General features: G+C 44.8%; 1 protein-coding gene across 4 annotated transcripts in view; it reads right to left on the bottom strand.

The window, feature by feature from the left end:
- The window catches only part of LOC119015521 (E3 ubiquitin-protein ligase Midline-1-like), a 65396-nt gene extending 39801 nt beyond the window's left edge, over positions 1 to 25595 (bottom strand). The window contains exons 1-3 of one of the 4 annotated variants that reach the window (XM_037091583.1): positions 25340 to 25595; positions 24081 to 24302; positions 23771 to 23850 (exon numbers count right to left, since the gene is read on the bottom strand). The gene's annotated coding sequence lies outside the window, so the exon portion shown is untranslated. Of the gene's footprint in view, positions 1 to 1197; positions 1335 to 3754; positions 3774 to 4932; positions 5176 to 23770; positions 23851 to 24080; positions 24303 to 25339 lie in introns of those variants that run through there. The other 3 variants (XM_037091584.1, XM_037091586.1, XM_037091585.1) reach the window with 3 other exon arrangements.
- Between the last annotated feature and the right edge of the window lie 1038 nt (positions 25596 to 26633).

The following is a 26633-nucleotide window of genomic DNA, read 5'->3' as shown; positions in this document are numbered from 1 at the left end:
TGATCAAGTTGATGCATAAGATAGTCACTAAATACATTCATATATTGTCTTTGTGCTGTTTTCAAGTCACTTTATGTCAGAAAGGACGAGCAAATCATCACACAGCATCCCAACTGCTTTGGGAGTCGAGGCTGACAGAAATAACTTGGTCTGATAGAGATGGTTTTGTAAAGTGGCGAAGCCTGGAGCTCTGTTTTCTCAAGGAACATGTATCTTTGCACATGTGACCTGAGTTTAACCCCAGCGTGCCTGCAATGACCCTTCCTCCCAGGGCACCTTGTTTTTCATATCACCTCATACATTGGAATCTCTGGAATATGCTTACAATTATACATTTGTGTCACACCCTCTACATTTTTTTCAGCACGAACGATGCAAGCAAAAGTGAGACGTGACGTGATCCGAAGGGAAGGAATGTCAAAAATCATCATGATATTGAACTCTCGGGGCCTCTCCACTGGCTGATGTTCCGCAAATGATGTGATGTGACTTTTAAACCTGCGGTCGGCGGCAATTCCGTTAAAACCCTAGATGCATATCAAACAGCTGCGGCATATCTCCGAACGTGTAATCTGGAGGGGGGGAAATAATGAAAAACGAGCTGTGTCTGATACCTGTGAAACGCTGTTTATCAGGCGGCGCTCTCAGAGAATTAGTGATTACTTTTCTCCAGACGGGAAAAAAAAAAAAACAACTGTGAAAGGTCATGTTTTGTCAGAGATTCAAACGTCATTTGCAGCGCCTCGCAGAATAACAAGTTGGTTATTGCAGGATTACTGAGCTGTGATTCGAAAAATGCAGCACGTTGTCACTCCTGACTTGTCAAAATTGAGCAGCTTGGTCAGTTGCGTTCAGCTTCATACTGTGACACTGCAGCTACTGAGGAAGAATGAAGGCTCTGTGGTAAATTTGGCAACGATACCTCACCGACAACTTCCAGTTAGACTTTCAAAATGAACAGTTTGCATAGTGTCGCACATTATTTAACGTAAATAATATAGTTAAACAGTCACTTGGTTAGGGTTAGGGAAAAAAAATACTTAATTAGGGTTAGGCAAAATAAAGTACTTGCTTAGTATTAGGTTTAGGAATAACAAGGGTTGGGCTCGGCAAAATGATCTACTCGGTTAAGCTTGGGTAATATAAAGTTCTTGGCAAGCATTAGGAGAAAGGAATTAATTTAGTGATGTAACTCACGTGACGTCACTCAGGTAATTTCCTTAACATCGGTCACCTTTTTCCGTACCTTCACTCACATCACATAACTGAAAAAAACTCATTTCTCTTCACGCTTGGCCAACAGCGGGATGTAAACCCTGCTCTCCGGAGGGAAACTCCTGTGAATGAGCCTCCCAGCCGCCTTCTGGCTCAGACTTTCTTGCTCATTATACTACTGCACAGGAAGTGCAGCTGGAGGAGTGACTACAGCGTCAGTGGAGGGCCACTGACCAGGCTGCGGCATCCGACACATTAGCAGTGAGGCTGAAATACGGTGCGCGATGCAACTTCCTTATCTGCACTGAAAAAGACGCCTTAATTAGATGTACTGCAAATGACACAGGGAGCCAGCTCAGGGTCTTCTCTGCACACATTTGGCCGATCTGTTGTTACACTGGACTTTTTTTTTTTTCTTCTTTTTCTTATCTCTAACATTAAAGTAAGAAGTGTGCAGTCCAGCGTGGACAATGATAGCATAATCATAGTTCACATGTTAAGTTTTGGGCAATACAGCACTTGATTTGTAAAGCGGTCTACTGTAAAGACTCCTGACAAGTGCAGGGGGGGAGAAAAGTTTGAGGAGCTACTTATCCTCTCCACAGGACAACACAAGCTGCCAAGTCTCGCCGAAACCGATTGTGCTCATTGTCACGAGTCTCCATGGCAACGTTGTGCACTCTCGTCTCATTCGGCTGGTGATTAAAGAACGCACTGGGGTGAATAAAATGAACTGAACTGGAGTGGAAATAGGCAGATGACAAGAGGGAAAGGGAAGAAGAAGAAGAAGAAGAAGAAAAAGAAGGGGGGAAAAAAAGTATTCCAGTCTGTCTTTGTCCTTTTTGTTGAAGGATGTTTAGATAGCAATTAGCAGTTTCGCCCCTCGAGCGTCTGAAGTGGGAGGCTGCCGACGCTCTGAAGATCAAATTAACCAATTAGGGAGAGATAAGGGTCTCATGAGTTACACCTCCCAATTATAGCATGTAAGCTACATGCTGGTGAGATAGGAGGGCATTTCAGGGAGATGGGGGGGGATGTAGGTGGCAGCATCCAGTGCGGCCTTCTCCCCAACGCTCAAACAGCTCCTTGGGTTTATACTAAGAGCAAAGACTTAAACAAACCGACAGTGCAAAACCCCACACAGGAAAAAGCACTGACAATTACTGCCTTTGCTATATTTATCTGCATGGTTCCCACAGTCAGTCTTCAGGTTCAAAGAGGGGAGGGGAAAAAAAAAAAAAAAAAAAAACAGAGCTAAGATGCTGTTCTCAAGCCCGCCCAGGCTGACAATGCGGCTGAAACGTGTCAAGGGAAACAGGAAAAGAAACAGCAACGACTCTATTGTTGCTATATCGGTCGGCATCGTGACAGCTACAAAACAAACGCCAGACAAAAGCCGTTTTGTCCTTCCATGTCACTGTTTGTCAGAGCCGATGGAGGAAATGACAAACTGCAGACTTGAATTCCACTTTTTTTTATGGATAGATGAAACTTTTATTCAGCCCTCAAAGTCCAGAACAGTTTTTTTTGGCTGGGGCGTGATTCTCCTGTAGGGCTCTACTTATTTTGTTGATCCGATCTTAATGGAGCACTGAGCAACAAGTTCCAATACTTGGTTTTATTGAGGAGAACCTCAAGTTTGGCTCATTTTAAGTCCCATTTTTTACATTTCTTTGTCTGAGAATGGAAGAATTCAGTCAAAATGTAGTGGATTTCTTAGGAAATGTGAGAACGTTTAGTTTTTTGTTTGAAAAGATATACTCGAATGTTTTCGACTTCCAAGCAGTTTTTGGGTGAAATCCTGAACTGACTATGTAGATGTGTCCAAAAAAAACTCCAAAGTATCTTATCAGCTGAACTTCAACACCAAAACAGTGAATGCTACATCAGTTGCCCGTCGGCACAGAAGAAAAAAAAAAAACAACGGCTTTCCTCGACGAATCAAGTCTACAGAACGTGATGGCGTAATCGCGTTCACCCCGGAGCCCCTGAGTGAACTTAAAGCACGAGAAACTCCACTTTTACACACGTCTTTAAAGCATGTGGATGGGATTAGAGGTTCAAGAGTTATTAAACCTTTCAGAACAATAGCTATTTTTGGCCGCAGGCAGCTGTCTTGGTCTTTGAGGCCTCGAGAACAAAGCGCCGAATATGAAACATATCTCTCCCAACACTTGGAAACCGTCTCATCTGTGCTGGGAGAACAGGCAGAGCTGCAAGATACGCAGACGACTGTCATAAACTAAGAGAAACAAGCTCTGCACTTAATGTTTTCCCGAGCGTTTAAAAGAGTGCCAATAAAGTTTGTCTGAATCCGTTTGATTTCCAGTCACGGTCGATCACATTTGAGCATTTTTGTCAATGCTTTCAAGTTTTAGCGCTAAAAATGTGTTTTTTCCTAGCACTTAAACCCGCACATGCTTCGCTTTAATGCACTTAGCTGCGGTCAAAACTACACTCATCATCCCAGTCATGCCACTGCAGCCTCCCTCCCTTGAGCTTTTTTCCCCCTCATTGTCTCGCAGATCAAACACCGAACCTGGATTTCCTCGATCCCCGTGACCCGGAGCAGGTGAGAAGGATCAGCAGCAGCGGCGGCGGCAGTGGCACTGAAAGCACGCTGCTGCCAGCTGACGCACACACGCTCCAGCACGCACGGAGAGCACGGCGGCGGCGGCACGCGCACGGACCCCCCCGAACACGCCTCGGCACACAGGAGATGCTGTGAAATTGAATAACCCGACCTCTGGGAGGGCTCGTGCAAACAGAGCTGATCGAATCTGAACGGATGAAGTGTGTAGGAAAGCACTCATGTGGATGTTTAGACATAATGTAACACACACACACACACATACACTGGGGTGGGGGGGAGTGTCCACTCTCCCCGAGCTGTTAGATCAACACTGTCAAACTTCCTCCCTTCTTAAGTGCCATAATGTTTGGGACCTTTTATATCACGCTCAAACACACACTTCCAGCACTCAAGTACACACACACTTTTTTTTTTTTTTTTTTTCTAGCGCGTCCCTCAAGGCACCGTCTCCTGTCTTTATGCGTCTTGGGCTTCAAGCAAACCGACCAAAAAACACACAGTGGCTCTCTTTGGAAATTGGGTCACACGAAACAGACTCTCAGATGCACCGCCACGCACGCCGTACGGTTTTTAATGCACTTCTGCGGTCAGTATTCACGAGTGTCACAGTCGGCGCCTCCTAAAATTTTATGCACATTTTAGGGGCCCGAACAAACGGGAGAATTAAAGTTCCCCGTGAGGCCGAAGTTGACATTAGCTGACACATTCATAGTCGTGCAGACCCCCACACACACACACATGCATATACACAGTGGAAAAACACCACTCTCTGTTAGAAAATGTAAAATCAGCAGCAAGTTTTCCTCCTTGATACAGATGGCTCCACGGCACCCATTGGCTGCGTCCCCTAAGCCACTGCTCTATCATTATCATTCCAGTAATGCTGGCAACTCAGCGCCTCCACTCCTCATTTCCACTGAGAGTCTGAGTCCGGACTGGAAGGGGTGAAAGCGTGCGGGAATCCCCCCGGGGCGGAGGGGGGACTCGCAGACTTAAGTAAACTAAGGAGAACAAACTCCCTCAGAGAGAGAGGCCCCCCTTATACAGTAAGCATCAAGAAAACAAAACAAGCCTGCTCACTCCCTCCTCCTCCTCCTCCTCCTCCTCCCCTCTGTCTCTCTTACCTTCCACATGATTAAAATCCCATCATCCACAGACAAAGTGAAAAAAGAGAGGGAGAGAGAGAGAGAGAGAGAGTGGTGGCCGGGGGGGGGCGGGCAGAACGGAGGGCTATCCTCGGCTCTCTCTCTCCTCTGTCGGCGTAGTCGGCGGAGGCAGCGGCGGGCAGCGAACTTGGGAGTCAGCGAGGATGTGGATGTGTCTCCGTGGCTGTGTCATCACCTCTCATGACATGCTTCCTCCCCCTGCCTGTGTAAGCCTTTCCATCCTGACCCAGCAGAGAGAGAGAGAGAGAGAGAGAGAGAGAGAGAGAGAGAGAGCAGGGACAAACTAGTGCACCGCCCCCCTCTCTGTATCCCCTCCTCCTCCTCTGTCCATCCCCTCCCTCACTCTGCTTCCCTGTTTTCAAATCTGCCAGTGGGCTTGCCCCTGCTTCTAAGTAGGCCAATCACTGAACCCGTGGGGGGCGGGGCCTGGGCCGGGCTGAGTGCCGAGGCTGAGTTTCGCAGGCAGATGTGTCAGTCTGTGAGCGTGTGCATGTCTGCTCGTCCAGGCTCATATGCCGGCTCGCATGCAAACTCGGATGTGTGCGTGCTAGCGCACGCAAGCAGGCCGTCCAAGGCCAGGTGAGGTTTTCCTTCCTGCCTCCATCCCTTTAACCTTCAAATCTCAAACTAATCTGATGTTTAATCTGCAAACAAAAAGTCCGACCGGTGCCTAAAAGTAGTCACATCACACTTAGAACTGAAGTCTGTGCGACCGACAGTGGATACGGCACAAATCATAGTCTTTGTTAACTTATCTTCCTAAAATATGAAAAAAGAAGTACTCTTGCTCAGCCTTCTTAAGATGCAGTGACATTAGACTTGCAAATATTCTCTTCTCTGTCACCAATCCACGTCAGCTAAGGTGTAGCAGACTGATTTAAGCATGGGTTTCCTGCTCTGGCGCAACCTCCTTCTCACTCTGCTAAGCAGTTAGTTATTACAGTAATTGGAACTGTGACATCCACTTTGTAGAGATGACAGAGGGACACGTTCATTCGATACTAATACTAGTGAACAAAAGGCTTATGTGATCAGATCATAAAAGGGCAGGTAATAACACCCTGGGAAGGTTAGAATTTACCCGCCCTGTTACAGCTCACACTGCTAATTTAGCATAAAGCAGTTGATCAGCACAGTTGGCTATTGTCTATCAGGCTGACAAACGGATGACCGCAGTCGGAGTCTGCGTTTTGGCATTTGTAACCATGACACCACTGGATAACATTAAGGAGAACTCAGGACAAATTCCAGCTGTGTTTGTGGTAATCAAAAGCTGGATATTCTTTCCAGGAAGTCTGGCCATCTCTAGCTATTTGTGGTGAGCAAAACTGGGTATTCTTCTGAAGTCCTAACCTTAACCAACTGTTTTTTGTGCCTGCACCTAACCAGAGCACAAGCGCAAGACAGGAATAGAAAACTGAACCGAAACAAATGAGATGCAACTTAAGGAAACGTGAAAGCTCGAACTTCTCTGTGTTTCTGCAGAAACGTACTTTGCTAACCTTTACTCGGGCCATCGGGTCGGTGCTGGAGGTCAGTTAAAATAATCCTGAGATTTTGACTTGCGAAAAGTGTTCAAGGAAACATGCAAGTCTTATGTACGACTGAAAAGACTCATGTGAAGGGTTAAATGTATCTGATTGGCATTAGTGCCTGAAAAACAAACGAAGATGGATGTGTCGGAATCTTTAACACTGATTGTGTAAGACGTGAACTGCAAAGGAGCACCAACTGGAATTTATTGATAAGTTAACTAGGAACACAGGTGTGATGAGTAATCTGGGCCACTGTATGTGAATTTACGGAATACAACTCTTCATCTGTGTCCTCTCTGTAACCATGACACATCCTCAGTGAGCACTCCAACCGCTCTGTAATGTTTAATGTCTCCCTGCTGTCTCTTCCTCTACCTTGAAACTTCAGCTGTTTTGGCCGCTACCCATAAAAAACAGCCCACATTTTTTTTTCTTTTTTATGCGGCCCACAAGGAAAGCAGCTTAAATTAATCTCCGAGATGCAAGTCAGTGATTTAGCCCTCCCACACGAGGCACGCTGGCCCGCCATGACTGCAGCCTTTGATTGGGAGTCCTCCGCGTTCATCGGCTGTCTCGTAAACTGCGCCTCTCCATCACGTCTGATTCACCGCGATCGGTGCTCTTAATCCTGGCAATTGTGCGTATCGGAAGGCATTATAAAGCTCCCCCCCCTCCTCTAGGAAAAAAGGGAAAATCATCAGCACCAAATGATTACTTAAACTCTGCAGTCCATGTGTTGTGAAAGCTTTGAATGCCCGGAGCTCATTGGTAGCTAGATCCCAAATAATCCCCTAACATTTTGCCCCCAGGCGAGTGAGTCTTGTACTCGGATGTGTAGAACACGGTTTTCTTACTTCGGAAAAGGCCTATGGGTTTAATTCCACGCCCGAGTCCCGGACTGCAGGATCGTAGACAGAAACTATTTGTGTGGGTCTGATAAGTTCCAGAAAGCATGTCCAGAAGCAAATGCGCCACTGAAATGCAAAACTCTGACCGAGATTCCAGAGATTAGGGGGGTTTTTTTGGAATTCCTGCAAGGTCAATTAAGATGTGCTTCAGAGAATTCGGCGAAATGTTCTGAAACAAAAGCTTCTTCCTGAATATTAAAAACAACCCACAAATTCCAATGATCCTTGAGATAAGTTACGTCCAAACAAATAGACATAGATATGTTTCACGAACAGCACAGCAATTTAGTGCCCTGTCTGTGTGTGTTCTTGTGTGGAGCGCTGTTGCCCAATCCCAATCCCAGTGGCCCCCTTATGGCCTGAAGCCTTGATCCCTTACATACTTCGCTGACACCGGCTGGTGAGTGTTGCAGGGAGGCTGCAAGTCCCTGAATGGTCTTAATGGAGACGGGACAGCGATTTCAGGCAATATAAACATGTTCAGTCAAAGAATTATAGGTTAATAACGCACTGGTAATCCCATGTTTAACGTAACGAAGACTTCCAGAGTAACGGAAAGTGGCCATCAGTGGCTCAAAATGTGTACGAGGGAGCCCACATGCCCCGTGAAGATTATAACTGGGGCAGACTGACTGGGAACGCGCCTCGAAGTCTGTGAGTCTGAGTGTGGACACTGGGATCGGGCCAGTAACTGCTGTGATTGGCTTGGAATGAATGACTGAATGATAATGAGGCAGACGTGCATTATGACATAGAAAAGGAAAATACAGAAATAAGGAATTATTTCCTATACATCCATGGGGTGTGGGTGGGGGTTCTTTAAACAGTAAATAAAGTAAAACAATTAATATAAAATTGTCACATTTTATGAAATTAAAATGCCTATTTCTTTTTTGTTTTTACTTGATGGCACTTAATTTTTAATTATTGAACTACATGTTTATTTTTCCATTTTTAAAAGTCACAGACATTACTGTTTGCAGTCCCACTAAATGTGTCGAGAGGAGCTATCAGAATGTGTTCAACTATCCAACAATCTCTTTAACTGTCTTTTTTTTTTTCTATTTTGTGCAGTTCTAGTCCTCCATAGAATTTTTCCTAGAATCTTTTGGACCCTCAAACAATCTATTTAATCATTCCGATTTTGGCAGATTAATTTCTATGTAGGATTGTGGGTACCGTGCCCACAATATGTTCATGTGCACTACTTGGATGTGTGTGTTGTTCTGGGGACTGCGGCTGTGTGTTTCCTGGCGGCTGGAGCGGGATCAGTCGAGGTGAGGCTGCCGCTAAAGAATGCTGCTCTGGAAGAGGGACGGGGAAAGAGTTTCCATCTCGGGTCAGCTGTCAGCGAAAGCAAGACCGCTAGCCTTTCCCGAACACTTTAGCGTGACACAAGACATTTCTTCAGCGCGGCGAGGAAGAAAAACAGAGGCGCACACATAGTTGTAGAAAAAAAGATATGGGTCTTGTATTTTTACACTTAGAACAGACGTGGCTTGAGTTGTGAAATTGGAAAGCGCCTCGTGTCCGAGGGTCATACTTTCATCAAGCAACACTCACCACTGTGAAGGCTCACAGGGCAGCTCGGGCAGATTCTAAGTATAAAGGCACAGGTCTGCTCAAAAAGTAGAAAGTTAAAGTAAAGCCATGTGAGGAGAAATATGATGCATGTTTCTATCTGGGCAGTGATACAGTTAGATGCGGCTACATATCCAAAATTCTGCAGTTCACTCCAAAACAATATGGAAGGATGAAAAGCACTACAAGTAAAAGGGAAAGTACATGTTTTTGATTTTGGGGTGAACGATCCCTTTTTAAAAGTCAGTTTAGTTTCCTTGTTATCCAAGTTTTACCTTGAGGGAGTCAGTTGAGGAGCACACAGGGTGTCACAATGTAAACAGAGTTGTTGTATTTGCTACACTTTGCTTATTATTATTATTTTTTTTTCGCCTTGGATTTGATCCAACAGCACTCTTCAGAATTAAAGCCTCTTCATTCATTCAAGCTCCTCAGAGGCGGCAGCTGGAGCCGTCGCGTGTCCTCTAACGCCACGCTGCAAAGTCGAACGGCTGTTTTTCACCTTGAACTATATGTTCCCGTCTCGCCCCCCCGGGTGATATTTCAGTTGCGCTTGAAATGACACTGTGCAAGTAGAGATAGAGGATATTGAGTTCAGGCGCAGCGGACACGTAAGATCTGTTAAAGTCGGCTGTGATTCAAGGTGGGTGACGGTGGGTGAATGACATCGAATATAGCGGTGTACAAAACTGTGAGGACAGTTGAAACTGAAGTGAAGCCGAGAGGTTCGATACGAGGCGCATTCAGGAGCTGCGGGTATTTTTGACAAGGTTTTTGTGTCTGTTCTTGGTATTCGTCAAGGCCGCAATATGAAGTGATCGCTCCTTATTTGGCATGCTTTGTCAAATCAAGGATCGAGACATGGAAAGACTAAAAAGGCTCACTCTTGCTCACTCTTTTTACTGCACATTAGCTGCTGCATCTCTTTGTGAAATGTGGGGGGGGGGTTAAAAGAAAAAAATCCACTCTTCCCACGACAGCTCTCTAAATTCAAGTAAAGTCGGCCTCTTCTGAGTTTAGAGAGGTCTAATTTTTAACGACCAGGAATGAGCGGAATGCGGTGGGGTTCGTCTCCCCTCTCGGGGGCGAGACCATTACGGGGGATAAAGCACGACAGGGTTATGACCGGGACCTTTCAGAGGGCACCAGCGCCGTGGGTAGCCGGGGATTTGTGGGGCTTATAACACACATATGTTCATGTGAACACGTGACCCCCCCCCAACAACTCTTAAATGGGTCCAAGCCTACCTCCCAGGTGAAGAAGAGGCAAAAGGACGCATTTCTCTGTAGGCTTCGACGCGAGCCAGCACCACATCCATTAAAACACATACACATGACTTCTATCGGCATATTATCTTCCAGAGGCATCTTTATGACTAAGATATACAGCATTTTAATTCCTCCCCCGTCATTGATCGCTATCTTGAACACTGCATTAGATGTGCATTCATATTGCATGAGTCATGGGAGGCTGGGAGACAGTCCGTAGAGCCGCTCTTGCATATATTTGCCTCTGAGTGTCTCTCACTTCGGCCCCGCCGAAAAACTTCCGTGACCTTTTGCAAACGCCTTGGCCGTCACAGCCAAGGGCCATTTCGGAAAATGCCAAACACATTTACCCCCCGAACTGACCTCTCGCCCTCTAAGTGAGTTCACATGCGGGCAGTAAAGCGCCGGTTTCAATCAGGGGAGGGGAAGATGTACAGCTGGTACGGGCCGAGCTGAGACAGCTGCTTTTAAGCACAGTTTGAAATTAAACCAGAAGCTGTTGCTTTCAGTGATGCAGATACTTTTGTGTGTGTGTTTTTTTTTTTTTAGTTATTTAAGGAGATTCAGTTGCAGAGGCTGCGAGCTATCTCTCCCTGTCCAGTGACCTCAGAGAATGAGCCGATCTAATCAGAGGAGCTAATACACAGAAAAGCCCGAAAACGGATTTAACAGAGCTGGAGAGGGAGCAAGGGAGACAGACAGATTAAGAGATATGGAGGGATTGGGCCGTGTGTGTGGGAGGAGGGGTGAGCAGGAGATAAAGAAGTCGAGGTGATAAACATTAACTGTGGCTGCTCTATTTCATCTGAAAAAGATTTGTTTGGGTGTGCAGCAGAGGTGGAAGTATGTCGCACATGTGCAAGTTACAAGTTATTGTGGTGAGAATCAAGCGAGTTCTGCTGCGAGTCGGATCATAGAGTCTCAAGCTGGTCTCAACGTACTTTTTTCGGTTTGGCAGCAAATCTTGCATACCGCTGTTCTCTTTTTACCCGCATTGACCACATCAGCCCTCGGAGACTCGGCTCCTTCATGTTATCTAACACTGCTGGATTATAGTTTTATTTTGTAAATGACTTCCTGCAACAGTCCAAAGGGTGGGACTCTCATTCTCAAGTGTGTCCTCTCAGTGCCCCTCTCCCCTCCACAGCAGCATCCTTGTAGGCCTCTAGATTCATGCATTGCAATAGAAATGACCCAATCATGTTTCAAAAACAGAACAGTAATTCCATCTGAGTCTTAGTCAAGTCTCAAGAATGGTGCATAGTAAAGGAGAAAATCAGGAGTGGAACTAAAACTGACATCTGCATGGCTGTGTACTTTTCTTCCTCCTGAACTGACCCTTTAAATGTGTCCACGAAGATAGCATGAAAGAGACTCGCTGCCATCACGCATTTACACATCGACAGACAACAGAAATAATAATTCCCAAGGTGTGTGTGCGAACATGTCCGTCTGCGTACGCGAGCTGACAGTACAACCTGACAAACATCCCCTCAGGTGCCTCGAGAGCGGGGCACGAAATGCTGTGCTGCACTACTTCAAACGTCACCGTGAGTCAGAGGATCAAGCAGAGGTCAGTCGATCAACGGAAATATTTTGACTCACCGCTGTTCGTGAATATCTTAACAAGGAGTGCGAGGCGGCCGAGGTCAGAGCGAGTAATAATAAACTCGGAATCAACAGCGGTCGTGAGTGTCCTCTCAGCCGTGACATCAAGGCGGATGCGATAAAAACAACGACCGTCCAAGAGGATGAAGCCAGAAAGTGGCTTGCCTTTTCAGATTTCAGATAAAGCCGTGAGCCTTAGCAGCGCTTTTCTACATTATGCACACACACACACACACACACACACACATTGAGATCCATTGCCTGAATTTGACACATTCGCCGGAAGCTAAGCAGCTCAAGGTCATCCTCTGTCACACCAAAGAAACTCACTGCGGCTTCATCTAAGCTAATGCAAATATGCCCATTCAGAGTCGAGCGCGTAAATGCCCAAAAGCACACAAGCCCATGCATGCAAGGACACACACACACACACACGTGAAAATACTGATAACGTAAACACATACGCACAGATGGACACTCACATAAGCATATACAAGTGTCAGGCGGCATCATCATTAGCTGTCGGCCAGCCCAATGTGTCCTCAGACTGTCACGGAAAGGACTCACGTCCTCGCTGCTCGCCCTCAACCCAAAGCAACACCAGCTGGCACACCACGACAACACTATAATCATATGGCAACAACACATGATCGTCAAGAAAGAGTCCAGATCCTGAAAATCTCTCCCAAAACACATGCCTGCATTAGCATAAGAGACATCTTTAAAATAAACACACTCGTCAGGAGGGTAAGAGGGGGAAGACGACGGCAGGACAGTTTGATTTAAGGTCAGTTTTTAGGCTTTAAGAGTTGACATAAGCATATATATCAGTTTTGATTGACAGCCTTTAAAGGTCAAATACTGGCAGTCGGGGCTGGTGCTGACCTGGGAATGACACTCAGCAATCAACAAAGGTTCCTCCAGAATCACTCGCAGCAGGCCAGCCCGGCTATCCAAACAAAGAACAGAGAAGCTCCGATTACGGCGACGGGTTAAACGAGCGCAGGGGCTTTTTCATGCAGGAGACCTCTGTTTGCGTCCAGCGTTAGACCAAAAAAACCAACGGTGAGAAATGATGTAGAGTGAACAACATGATGCAAATTGGCAAAGTGAGCAAATAAACAATTGTTTGCTTACATACGTGACCCCATAACAACATCATAAAGCCATAATGTTATTGCTGCTAGAGCGTGTTACACCGCACTATGGCCAGAGGAACTTTATCTCAATACAATCAATTGGATCCCAAGGTCCTCAGCAAGTGGAGCTGGTGAAAGTGTCAGCTGTTGACCTTGTGAACATGTCATAATAACTAAACATGTTATTCCCCAAACTGTATAAATGCTCCAACCACTGCTAACGCTCTGTATCGAGGTCGACAAAGCTGCGAAAACTGTGACCAGACTTTGATGTGCACTGAAGCATCAAAATGGGGCCATCCTAATGAATCACTCAGGATGTTACTGACTCATAAAATCATGTTTTCAAATTAAAGGCTGCGTATTTCAAATGTGCAAAAGTGGTGAGAGGATTCAACCTGTATTAACCTGTGATAGCTTCTCCAGTTCTGCTCGATCGAGATCGAGATTGAAGTCTTGAAGGTCTAAAAAGAGACAAGCGCCCATCGACTGCGTATACTAAAGTCAGTGTTACCATGCATCACTTCATCGGAGCTTCAGCCGGCTCGCAGGCGGACGCTGTCACACACGGCTGAGTTCATCGCCAAGCTAATGTGCTAATTCAGGCGTCACTGCATTATCTATTAAAATTCTCGCAGTGTTAAGTGCAGTATAGCTGCCATCTTGCACTGGGTGCAATAAGGGTGTGATGAGGCATGGAAATTCTCTTCACTTCTTCTTTTGAGCCCAGGGTAGTAGCTCATCTAATATGAGGTTTAAAATGTATTGGAGTTCATGGCACAAAGGCAGCCTAGTCACCAGCTGTGAGCACTCTGCAAACTGATCACACCTTTACATGTGTATGTGCCATACGTGCCATATAGATTTCTACAATATGTATCATATCACATTCACATGTGTATGGACCTCAGGACATGGAGGGCAAGATGGGCTGTGTTACAGGGGAGAATGGAGCGATAGGAAGCATGACACCAGTGGATACTTTTAAATAATAGATAGATAGATAGATAGATAGATAGATAGATAGATAGATAGATAGATAGATAGATAGATAGATACTTTATTGATCCCGGAGGAAATTCAAGCAAAGGGGTCCTATTATGCTAATTTTCAGGTTCATACTTTCATTTGGGGATCTGAGGAGAGTAGGTTTGTTTTCAATCCTAATTTCATAAAACACATTTATAGAGTACAAAGTGAGATATCTTGCCATTGTTCGATCTTGGTGAGAGTTGCATGTGCGCATCACTTAGCAGGCAGGATGCAGGACTTTTACATGCACAAAAATGCTACATAGCACAATCAAGGAAAGGCAAAATCCCAAAAATTCAATTCCCACATATGTCTGTTGTGACCAAAACATGGATTTTTTTCTTATTTTAACCAAGATGTTTTCGTGTCTAATCTGACCAGATCATAAGCACAGCACTGTCACAAAATGAAACCCAGAGAAACACTGAGTTGCAACATATCCTTGGTTTGCAGAAGTGCACATTTACACAAGGCATTCTAGGGATCGGGTGGCACAAATGACTATTAATCACTCATCCTCACATCATCATAATCTCCTGTTGGGTACAGTCATGCACCACACCGCTTTTCAAATTAAAATCCTAATTATGTGCGATGTCTAGCTCTCCAATTAGTGAACGTAACTCTCCACAAAGAGCCGCTTGTATTGTGCACCCAATCGCAATTTGTCCCCGGAAGTTGTATAACTGAAAAGTCCTCATTCCACTGGAAATGGAGGTCAAAACCAATTCATTTCAGTCTAATCACAGCCCTGATATGTGAAATCAGAAGCCCTTTGCCCTCTGCTGGGACGAGAACTAGCTCAAGCAGAAGTAACGTTTACAAGGCCGGGAAATAACAGCCATACTGAAAGTTACATGATGTCCCGCACTTGTGACCTTTCATGATGAATCGCTCCTATAATGGCGCCAATGATTCAATCAGCCGAGCCTGAAACTGCTCCAGCTGGGACTCCGATTCCTCCTGCGGTCACATAAATGCATTCATAATACCGTACATCAGTTTGGGCGCAAAATAACTTGCAGAGGTGATAGGGAACATGCAAGTTGTTATTTTCAAAACCACATACCGCTGCTTTAGATGAGCCTCCCTGCCGTGAAAAGAATTGACTTTTTCCCAGGTGTGCCGAATGACGGCGTGAAGCATGAATAAGTTATGAGTGAAAGTCAGGCTCCCCGACCTCCCATGCTCTCCTCGCTGCAGTGTTGCGCAGCCCGGTGCGTATATGTGATGTAATGCAATGGTTAATGCAGTATAGTCCACCTGGAAGTGAGAACACCTTCTGATTTATGGGGCCTGCCATCACCTGTGACGGGGAGGGCGCACACACTCGCACATAAAGTAGGAAGTGGGAACATCTTCCTTGGCTCGTAGCGAATGTAGGTGTCTTCTGCCGCCATGAGAAGAGGCGGAGATGCTAGCTTGGGAAGCAGAGAGGTATCGGAAGCTGGGGCATTAATCAGGGGCCATGCATTTTGTATGAAGGTGGGGAGGGGGCTCGGTACAGTGGGGTGGCACTGTGACTACAGTATAAGACAGCGATGAATTATAAATGGAATAAATGATGGTCTCAGTTGGATCTTTGACGGTTTGAATTATATATGAAGTTGTTTGGACTCAGGTGTGATTTTAAAAAATTCCAACAGATCCGTTTCGGTCGCCTTAGGGCTTCCCGAAGGCACAATCAATGATCCAGTTCGTCCAACCCTTAAAAAATCCAAATCGATCAAATTAAAGTCTTCAGTGCTGCGTGTTTATTCAAGAGCGACCATTGAACACTACATACAAAGTCATTTTGAAGGGGAGCTTAATGTTTTTCTTTATACTCTGGTTCATCTTTAAAAGCGTTTGAATGACAGAAGCAGGGCAAACGGCTATCACCCCCTCGTTTGATGGATAACGATTGATGCAATGGCAATGCAATGCAAAAGAATCTTCATGACATATGAACACGTGCAGATGCAACCCTGCCTCAGAGAGCGGTGCTTCTCAGAATGAGTTGAGTGCGTTCCAGAGGGATCCTCAGGAAAACGGGAAATTATTTATCGTCATCGTAATTCTATTAATAAGTAACACAATGTCAGAATGTATGATTGTTTGAGACGTGGGACTCATTCACGTCATGTAATGCAACTTTTAAATGCTCGATTCTTATCAAATTGGGGAACCCTGGGCAAAATCTCTTCCTCAAACATCCTGAGTCTGTCTTGTTGTTCTGTATAAAACATACCAGCAATGCAAGTAATTTGAAAGAGGACCTTTTTTTACACCCGTGTTGCAGGATCTGGGGTGTGTAAAAGAGGCAAATGGATGTGAGGGATTGTAAACCAAGAACACATTGTCACTTAAATCTTCAGGTGATGGAAACAAAAAAAAATCAGGGCTTGCTAAGGAAACTGCTCAGATATATACAGACCTTGGATTTGAACCCAGGACCTTGACAGTTGCTAATCACAAACCATGTCTGATTTGCAATTGGTCACAATTAAGTTTCATCTGTTTCAAACTCAGCCCGTATTTAAAGGCAAATCTGGGTACTTGAGAAAATCAGTCGCTTGCAGATAGAAAAGTTCAAGGGGTTGATAAAAATATTGCAGTCACTTCTATTTAAGCGGACAGACAGTCAGGCACACAGACAGGTAGTTGTTCCGGCCCACAGGGTTGCATGCCGGGGGACAAGCCTTCTTAAGGCGAATGACATTTGCTTTCAACATGGTTGCTTGCCCTCTCTACATGTCTTGTTTCTTTATCGAGCTCGAGCTGCTCCCTCAGGCAGAGCCGACACCTCGTCTCTATTCTTCTAACAGCAGCACAGATAAACAGTGCCAGTCGCACACACACGCACACACACTGACCTCTGAGGTACGATCAATAAACCACCCACGGCAGTTTTCCAAAGCTTTCAAAGAGACACTGTGTGACTGCGCGCATACTTTGTGTGTATTTCTTTGCGGCTCTCCAAAACAAACAGGGCGATCTGTAGGACCATTAGTGATATTGCATTACTCTCCTTGGAATGCACGGCTTCATGCGATCTGAGCCGCGGTAATCTGTTCGCACAAGGGAATCAATTCTTAACTACGCGGCTAAAAAGAGAGAATCTCTGTGTTTCGTTCAAATATTTGACCCTCCTTATAGAGAAGCGTCAGCCTCTCTCTAACACAAATGAAGCTGGAGGTGCAGCAGCAGATGAAGAATGGTTCGATCGAACTGTGCTCAAGACGCTGACTGACTTGTTGCGCCACCTTATTGCAGAGAAAAGAATTCTTTTTCTTTCACATGTTGAACACAAATTTGTTAAAATCTGTGTTTGTGCTTACTCCTACTTTGCCCCGATCCATCCACCTGACATGGTGGTCACAATAAAATGCATTATGCACCAAAATGTGGACTACACTAGACTATGTTTACAGATGTGCCTTTTATGGTCACATGTACTCAAGCTAAAAGAAAAAAGCAATAAGCAAATAACATTCACATTAGCACACTAACCTGTACCTGTACTTTTGGTACTTTGCATTTCTTGATTTGAACTTTGTTTAGCTAGTTCCATTAAACGACGTGTTGTCCATGTCAGCCTTGAGCTTCATTTAAAGCCTCTTCTCTCTTGGGATATTTAATGTTAGCTCGCTAGCCAAGTAATTTGCAAAAAGATTCAACATTTCATGATTAACAGTCTGGATAGAGCTGCCTATGCTCTTGGCAGAATGCCATGGAGGATTTACAGATAATAAAGCCATCCCTCAATCTACTCAGCACCGATTTTTGCTCGACTTAATCACTGAATTAAGAGTAGTTTCTGATGTCCTTATGGGAACGTGTATTGATCATTTGCAGTAAGTGCCGCTCCAATTTGCCCAGTGCAACCGAATTTGTGATGCAGTTGAATTATCCTCCAAGATATTGAGCTTAACCCGCCATTTAACATTGCACTGGGTGCAGTTTTGTTCAGACAGGGTGGTTTCTGAGTAATCCTGTCGACAAGACACATTCTTCTGTTCCCTTCATGGAAAACATGGACAAACAGTTCTAAAATCATCAGTCAGACTGCATTGCTTTGTTCAGACACGAATCCAATTGTTTTTTTACAGCTGGTCATAAAGGCCGAATTGTCCACTTGTTATTTTACAAGCCTCTGCATTGGATTTGCCTTTGAACAATATAATCTGCTGTATTGGTTGTCTGGGTAATAATACAATTGTACATGCTGACTAAGACTGTTGTTTTTGGATTGAGAGCACTGGGTGCACCACAAAGTTTAGATCTGTTTTTTAATTGGTGGCAACGCTGTGAGTGGTGGCAGAAAACCTTGTTTGTCTCCAGTCCTTTGATGAATAGTCATTTTCGCTGTCCTTTTGTTGAAGAAATATTCGTTTTGGTTTGTTTATGGTCTTTTAGTTTATTGGGCTGAGACAAAGTTTGCTAGAAGTTTTGTTGTCACCCCCGAAACATATCGTTGTAATCAGAAGGCGATCTGCGGTGGCATGAGCAAGGAATCCCACATGTTTGCAAAATAACCAAAACTGCATCCCTGTTGTTAGTCTGCCATCGCTCTGGATCCCCCAGGAGGCCACTACAGTCCAGGTCCAAACCAAGAAGATCTTCCCCTTCTCATTCCCTAAGAGTTAGTCTGACACTGAAGTTCCACTCTTGCATCACTTCTTAAATGATCCTCTTGTGCAGTGGTATAAAGTGCATAAAGTCTGAATCTTCTCTCATCATTAACGGAGCCCTTTACTTGCAAAACTGATGCTGTGCTACAAAAAGAGCTACTTACTGGTGACAAGTGACACTTGTGTGCTTTAAGGTTTTGGTTACAAACCACGACCTTGGAACTGGAGAAGCCACTATAACCACACAGTTACTGAAAGTGCGCATAAATTCTGTGGCCACGCTCGTGATCTCCCGACGCTGCTCTCCCAGTTTATGAATTCTCCACGAGGACACATCGATCCACGTCTGCTCGTAGGCCAGACATCGACTTTGAGCTTCAGCTAATCAAAGAGCCAATTAATGCGGGCAGCAGCATGCAGGCCGAGCTGCGGCGTTAATCAATGACATACTAAGCTGAAACGCCACACAGACTTTGTAAACTGGATGAGACAAATAGTGTCAGCCATTATGCTGTTGAGGATGATCCTGGTTGAATGCGGTCTCTTCTATTGTATTCTATCGTGGTGCAAATCTAGAGTGAGGTTTTGTTGACTGCAAAGGCTATGGGATCATCACTCAGCCATTCAGTGGTAACACACTCATCATCTGTTCAGTCACTGTCTTTAACCCATGACCTTGAAATTGTTTGTTTTTTTTCCCCTCTGTTGCATTTAAGTGAGGCATAATTCCCTAAGGTAGCATATCAATCATCTACTCTCAATATCTTGTGCACTTAACAATATCTATGATTGATCTATGAGCTTACCTGTCTGTGGTACGGGTTTATGAAGGTATAGCAGAAATGAAACAAACAAATCAATAAAAGCAGTTTTTCTACCTGCACACTGCTCATGGAACCCAGCGGAGAACTATTTTTGTCCAGTATATGTCAGTAATTCACTGCCAGATTCTTTTCAGGAATTCCTTGCCAAGTTCAGACATTTTGTTTGGCTGCTGTCCTGTCAGCTCTTCCGGCGCTCTTCTGTTGGCAGTTGTTTCCCAGGACGGTGACGTCGTGAAAGGTCAGCGAACGGGACGGACTGGACAGACTAATGTTCACACCGATGACTTTGCGCATGTGGTGTTAACTCAGTGTTTTTTGGGGGTTTTTTTTGCGTGAATAAACACAACTTACTCATTATTTTGAATGCAAACACTGAGCCGGCTCAGCAGGGGTGCCAATGCAGAGGGATTCGTCAACAAACAGAAGCAGGCACTTGAAATGATTATGGCTGTAATAACTCAACCTGCTACTCAAACCAGCCTTCCCGGATTGCCTAGAAAGGTCCAGAGTGTCGGATTTCAGGGGCTCTACTGGCAGAAAAGGAATTTAATAAACAGTTTTGTTTTCATAAATTTATAATCACCTGAAATAACAGCCTCAAAATATCAGTCTGTCAATTTTATCGGCCAATATTGGCATACCACATATATATAGGCATCGGTTTGTTTGTTATCTGATATGTGCCGATATTGCAATAATAAATCCACTGTCCTGAATTGAATGTTGAAGTTTTGTGGTTGTAGACATCAAATCACGTCGACATCATGCCATTAAGTTTAGCAATCGGCAGCTACCACCTATAGGAATTTAACTTTTATTTTTAGTCCTAGAATATGTCACTTCTTTCTATTCTTTTCAAAATTATGATCACTCTGTGAGTTCTCGCAGCACTAGTGTACTATCTGGTTCCCAGCACCTTTTAACAACAGCAAGAGTCCACTATTATCTTCCAGTGGCTGGCACAGGAGCACAATGTATTGAGAGAAGTTGGATCGCCGACCCAGCCGAAGCTGCGGGAGAAGCCAAAGCTCTGTGCTCAGCCGGGCACGGAACAGAACGGGGCACTTGACTAGTTCACGGTCCATCTCATCACCAAGTGTCTTTGGTTCTCTCAAGCTTTGTCATTGTGCAGATAAACATTCAAGTGTCATGTTTGGTCAGCCGTAGAACAAACCGGCCCATTCACAGAGTCCAGTCGCCCCGGGGTGGATGAAAGGGCGTTGTTGCAAATAAAATGCCTCGACTTGCATTTAAACTCCCACTTACTTCCCTCCAAACTCTCCCCACTGTCCTTTTCTCTCTATTCAAACTAATTTTCTTGAGCTTTGGTCTAAGACAAGGAGGTGGCCATGAGCCAGATTTTTTCGACTGTTGGGGGAGCTGAAATGTGAATGCCAAGCCCTGGAGTCCACAGCGGAGAGATGGGATTTTAAAGCTGGAATGTGGGGGGCTTGGCTGGGCATGAAAGAGATTGGACACATTGGCAGTTGACGATGCCAGGGCCTCCTAGCTTGATACCCTGCTGGGCTCCAAATACGGCAAAGAGGCTGTTAGAACTGAAAATTATTTGGGATGCAGGAAAAAATTTCAGTGTGTGCTAAACTGTCCCTGTTCATAACAAAAAAAAATAGGCCGATAACTGGGGAGCTAGTATTAGCGGCTAATGAGCAAAGAAGAGGCGACTAACCCTGAACACGACATTTCACTATCTATGCCGTGTTCGCCGACACCTCAGCTCCCACTGTGATTTGCCAAGAACTCGCATCTCTGCCTCTAGGTAAGTGTCACGTATCCGAACCTTCCTCCACACGCCGTTTCACCTCATTTTAGCTCAGCGCCAGTAGCTCCAGGTGCACAACTGTCACATCCTGCTGCATCCCGCCCGACACCTCCCCTCTACCGCATGTCAGCACCGATAAGGAGAATCTAGTGTTCGGAATCTGTGATGGGGAGAGAAAAGGGAGCGGGAACGTACTGCGAATACCTCCATGACCACAGCGGTAACGGCTGCGTCAGACAGCTTCTGGTCGGGAGTGAATAATGAAACATTACGTCCATCTTGAAGAAAAAAAAAAAGTCAATGCATAACCGAACATACAGAAGATGAGCATTATTTATAGTGCCTTTAGGCGTTGTGAGTAAAGTAAACGTTTGCTTAAAAAAACAAACTCCATCTTAAATCAGTCAAATTTGGATCTGTTAAAACATTCCCACAGTCCTCAGTCCACTGCATGACGACAAGACATGTTTCATTTATCTTGCACTTAAGGAAGTTGTAGATTCATGCTGCTCAATCAGCCACAGAGAAACCCCACTGACTGCGCCGGATGCTAAATGCATTTTACATCGCGATTCAATATTTATATGCGAGTGTTTTCTTAAAGGCCGGCACCAAAAGCACAAACACTTTGCATGGGAGCAACGTGTCGAGCCCACGGTGACTTTTTAAACGGGAAATCACTGATATAAATCCCGAAAGAGTGATGCAGGTAAGCACACGCGTTTACCACAGACATCAGCATTCAGCTTAGCTTAAGCTGTCCATTATTGATAACAGCATGTGTACACTATTTGTATTATTTATCGACCCTGTCAGTCGCGATCTGCTTCAAACACATCGTGTTGAAGTGAAGCACGGGAGGATTCTTGACGCCGAAACCTCACAGAGATTCATGGAGGACTTTTTAAAAAACTTATCACATGAAGTTGAACTGTACTTTTTTTTTTTTTTTCATCTCTGCAGAGAGTGGGTACATATTTGCATGCATTAAAATGCAAGCGGTACAAAGATTTTGTTTGTGCCGTCAAATCGTTGCTTACATTATTCAGCATTAGCAACTTTTGACAGCTGGTGGAGGGAGCCGAAAGAGACCCCTCATCTTCCCATCCACAGATTCTGTCAGTTTTCCCATGCGTGGAGATAAATCAAAGTATACATCTGAGTTTGTTTATGCCTAAAACATGTAAGCCTGCATCCTCATGATTCAAAGATGAGGTCACTGCAAAAAGCCAGCAAACAAGGCCTATTATACTGACTAGCGGGAGATTTAGCCTTATCATATATTCGCTTTGACTTTGGAACATTGGCTTCCATAATACGGACATGAGTCCAAACAAGCAATTTGTCTCTGGGCTCATGTGCACAGAGAACAAAGAATAAATTGGATCATATTTTAGTATATGTAAGCAAAATCCCTCCGGGGTAAAGCTAGGAAGCCAGTGGTGCAACATAAACGCTGTGAACTTAGAATGCAAGATGGAACAGATGGTTGTAGTCCTCAACTTCGGTTGAAGATGATAAAAATACTCACGCGTATACTTTGGTGATTTTGGTAAGATGACCAAAAAAGACAAATGTATTGGAATCAAGGTGGTCAGTTAAAGTGCGTCATCCGTGACCCCTAACCCAGGAGTCACGGATGACAATAAAATGATCTGTTAGACTTGTTGGTCAGTTAATTATTTTACTATATCTAAATGAGACATTATTGAATGTGCTCATTTGCATACACGTAATATGCTGTTCACATCTGTACACCTTTCAGAAATCAAGTGCATCATCAGTTTACAGTAAAATCTTCGCGGTCTTACGAAGCATTTTGAGCAAACTTTTAAAAAGACATCACCAGAACATCCAAACACATTGCAACCAAATGCATTAGTTATTGTGTAGTGGCTATTATGTGGGGTAGGGTTAGGTTTAGACGTTGATGGATGCTAATGACATAATTTGCGATATTCTTTTTTTTTTTTTTTGTACCTTGAAATTGCTCGTAACTATTGTTTAATTCATTAACTTAGTTATTTTTTTTATGTTTAAACAAATGATTGGATTCTCGTGTTTACATGTGTTCCAGAAAATGAAGTGCACAATCTAAAAAGAGTTCAATCTACAGTCAGAGCATGTAGTGAAGCACATGTTTACCAAATACAAACAATGCCGAGCCAACCAAAAAGTCAATGAACAACAACACACGCGACGTGCGAAATCGAGTTGCAAAGTAAAGACAAAAAGCCACGCCGAGACAATGACAGCAGCGCGCACGTGCATTCAACTCCCACGCTTAGACCACATGGAGCAATCAAGCCCCTTAAACACCCCCTCCCCACCCCACCCCACCCCATCCCATCCCATTCCGTCCCGACCCACTCCACCCCTCCGATGTATGACAGCCCATTGTGCATGTGCTGCGAGGTAAAAAAGAGGAAAAAAAAAGACCCGAAACCTATTGCCTCTGAAGGAATGGACCCAAGGAAAGTGAATTAAGTAACAAAGGAGGCACTTACATTCAAGGGGGCTCACATGGTCCTCCGACAGAAAAGAGGAGAAGCGTGCAGTGATTCCAGTCTGGGAAAACAATAGTAACCTTGAAGAGAGAGAGAGAGAGAGAGAGAGAGAGAGAGAGAGAGGAAAAGAGAGAGAGAGTTAGAGGGATGGAGTGGGAGGTGAGAGAGAGGACGTAGATTCATGCATCCACACACAGCGCACACGCAAATCAAAACACTTAGAATCTTTTCTTGCATCCCTCCTCCTCCTCCTCCTCCTCCTCCTCCTCCTCCCTCTGCCCCCCCCCCCACCCGTGCCTTCGGGTTTTACTTGTCATGTGTTCAGGCTCAGGCGAGCGTGAAGCGAACTGAGGAAACTGGCGCTGCAAGTGCTTTGTCCAGCGGTTGGGAAACCTCATGCCTCCATTACGTGGAACATTGAGCTTCTTGGCCCCCTTTTCGCGTGTCTGATCCGCAGCAGATGGATGGTGAGGCAGGAGACGATATCCAGCATCTTGGCTCATCTACCACACCTCCCAGGGATCTCGTCCCGCTAATGGGAAAAAAATAAAATAATTAAGAACCCATATCTCCAGTGGAAAATGTGGATGGATCACTTTCAGAGGCGCGTGTCCAGTTTCCACAGACAGCGAAGCCAGCCCCAACAAAGATCAAGTCCCAAAATGGATTTTGAGCTCAGGGTTTCACTCACATTACCTCAATTGAACCTAATGAGGGGATCATGCTGTGCAGCCATTTGCTGATTACACGAGATATTACACTCCACATGTCATTCTTTTTTTTTTTCCCCCTCGCTTAAAAAGCTGATGCAAACTGCCTCAATTTTTAGTAATGTTTGCAATTTTTCTCCAGCTTTGAATTGCTTTTAACTTTTAGCGCTTGCCACCCGGAGGGGATTGGAAGCGCAGAGCAGCAGGATCAGCAAATGTTTTCATATTCAGACTAAAAATTCACGGTTTAAACTTGAAGCGCTTTTGGGCTTAAACTGTGTTGTTAAAGAGTGATACAAAATATTTGATTTGCCAATTGCTGGTGTTTGAAGTTGGGCATTTTCATATCGAGACAAGAAAAATATTGTAGACCCAACTGCTTTGGTCTTGGTGGGACGGAAAATCTTGTTGTCAAGACGTCCACCACATGGAACGCTTCAGGTTCAGTTTAATGGAACTTTATCGCTAATGGTTTAAATTTGTTTTCCCTTGTCCTTGACTGAATGAGACACTTGACACATCTACTAGCATTATTTGCTAACATCTCTGTGAGGCTGCACAGGCTTGGACGCAGTGCTAAATGCTAACATGAGCATGCTAACATGTTCACAGTGACAAGGCTAACATGCTGATGTTTCGGCAGGTAAGGTTAACCATGATCACAATCCAAGCTTCAAATGTTAACATACTCGATTTTTCCAGTTCACAGGGAAAAAAAAAAAAGAACTTTACACTGTGTTTTAAGTGTCTTAACATGCTTCAGATCTCACCCCAAAAATTATGCAACAGCAGCAGATTTATTACAGCACAGCACTGTAGTGTGTAGTTAAAAAGTGTGTTTGTGCAAGGAGCTACATACCGGTTTGTTGACATCCGTGTCTTCTGGTAGCTAGACCAAACTAGTCGATCCATCGAGCGTGCGCTTCCTGTGACAGGGCTGTGCTGATGTTTATTTCAACTTCTTGTTTTTTTTTCTCTCTCTCTCTCTCTTTATTAATAGAAACGTAAGGGTTCAAAGAGTGTGTGGGCATGTCCCCTTGATTGACAGGTGTCTCAGACTATCACGCTCAAATGTGCTGTTTACCCCAGCGGAGCTGCAACCAGCCCTCGGATTATTTTGGTAGCTACAGCAAAGATGGTGAGAACGGATGTACCCAGATCCAAGCTTCAAAACACTTAAACCTCAAATATGTCAAAACTTCCAGACAGTTCTCTGCAGTCTGTGGCAGAAATCCTTTGCTGACACACACTGCCCTCCCTCTGATGTCTCCAACCAGACTGGAAGAGACCTAAGGCTGCAAACCAGTCTGCAGGTCGGTGTACAGATTTAACCACACAAAGCAGGCCAATGAAATGTAACTCAGCACAAATGCATGAATGAGACCTTTTCTTCTAGTTGGCATTGCTCTACTGCCATTATGCAGTCAGGACAAACGTGTCTGTAGAGGAATTCAGATGGTTGGGTCATAGAGATTAACCCGTTTGCCCATAGTCTGCTTTAGGAAAGCAATTTGGACCCCCCCCGCTGACAGAGGGGCTGTTGGAACAGCTTAGGTCATTCAAATCCTAACCTAACAACATGATCAGCAGCTCAGTCAAGCTCCACCAGGGAGCCTAAGACTTGCTGATGAGGGCAGGCATGCCTAATCATCTGCTTCAGCGCTGGTGAAAAAAACAAAACACAAAAAAGGCAATTAAAGTGAATGCTGAATGACCGAATGTGCCGTGCCTTTGAGTGACGACTAGTTCGTACCATGAAGATTACAGAGGATGCAGAGCCGATTTCTGAGTCAGTGCCTGCCTCCCTCGTGCCCATGGACATGTAGGGAGATAATCTTGAGATGTGCCGTTTTGCCAGGGAAGTGGTGGGATAATCTTGCAGGCCACCCAGGAGAAGGCCTTCGGTCTGCCATGTGTTTCATGGAAGTCAGATTATGCATGTGCATCCATTTTTCGTTTTTGCTGAAGGGGTAACTCACCTACAGCAAACGGCCCTTCTGTTGCACGCCGGTTTGATAAGGGCTGTCCTGGTGTTCAATAAACAGTGTTACGGTATCGTGAGTGATCACTGAGGGAACAGACAAACTACAGGCTTAGCTCTTATGAAACATTCACACATATTTCATTATTGCTTTCAGCAGGGTAGCAGCTGT

The sequence above is a fragment of the Acanthopagrus latus genome, chromosome 24, assembly GCF_904848185.1.
Source record: "Acanthopagrus latus isolate v.2019 chromosome 24, fAcaLat1.1, whole genome shotgun sequence".
Taxonomy (NCBI): Eukaryota; Metazoa; Chordata; class Actinopteri; order Spariformes; family Sparidae; genus Acanthopagrus; species Acanthopagrus latus.
This window is presented reverse-complemented; position numbering and strand designations above follow the sequence as displayed.